The sequence below is a fragment of the Lagopus muta genome, chromosome 6 (assembly GCF_023343835.1).
Source record: "Lagopus muta isolate bLagMut1 chromosome 6, bLagMut1 primary, whole genome shotgun sequence".
Classification (NCBI taxonomy): Eukaryota; Metazoa; Chordata; class Aves; order Galliformes; family Phasianidae; genus Lagopus; species Lagopus muta.
In genome coordinates, this window is record NC_064438.1 from 31229078 (window position 1) to 31229754 (window position 677).

At 35.2% G+C, this 677-nt stretch overlaps 1 protein-coding gene across 4 annotated transcripts in view; it reads left to right on the plus strand.

The window, feature by feature from the left end:
- Window positions 1–435, plus strand: part of MEIS2 (Meis homeobox 2) — a 167563-nt gene extending 167128 nt beyond the window's left edge. For all 4 annotated transcript variants that reach the window (XM_048949469.1, XM_048949471.1, XM_048949470.1 and 1 more), the window contains one exon: window positions 1–435. This exon is cut by the window's left edge and continues 528 nt beyond it. The gene's annotated coding sequence lies outside the window, so the exon portion shown is untranslated.
- Window positions 436–677: the final 242 nt, after the last annotated feature.

The following is a 677-nucleotide window of genomic DNA, read 5'->3' on the forward strand; positions in this document are numbered from 1 at the left end:
AAAAAAAAAAAAAAAAAAGACTCCAAGAGTTATAACTACTGTAGTATAAACATAGGAACTAAGTTAACTTGTACATTTCTGTTGATCACTCCGTTACGTTGCCTCAAATAGTTTTAGAAGAAAAAAAAATCCTTGTTTTCCACACTATGTGTGTTGTTCCCAAAAGAATGACTGTTTTGGTTCAGCAGTGAAGTCACTATCCATGAAAGACCTGTTTTGGCCAGTGAGAAAAGAACTACCCTGGAGATGAAGATGAAAAGTCTTGCTGGGTCTCTCATCACTCAGAAGACTATTCCAAGAAGGCCTTGCCATTCCCTCGTTTTGTTCCTTCATAAAATGTGTCCTTTAGTTTCAAACAGATCCTTATAGTTTGTGCTTCATTAAATCTCTCCCCATTCCTCCCCAGTCTATTTTTTTTTTTTTTTTTTTTTTTTTGGACTCTTCTTCAAAGAGCTTGCAGGTGAAGATTTAAAAGACAGAAAAGACAGAGCAGGAGCTTCTTCCAGTAGTTCTGAGCCTTGGCTTTGGACAAAACAAAACTAAAAGTTGGGCAGCTTTCCTCAATGAAAGAAGTTACTAACGGTGTTTGCACCAAACCTAGAACTTTATCATGAACTCAAAGCTTGGGAAAAAAAAAAAAAAAAAGAAAAAAAAAAGAAAAAAAAAAGCAAGAGAAT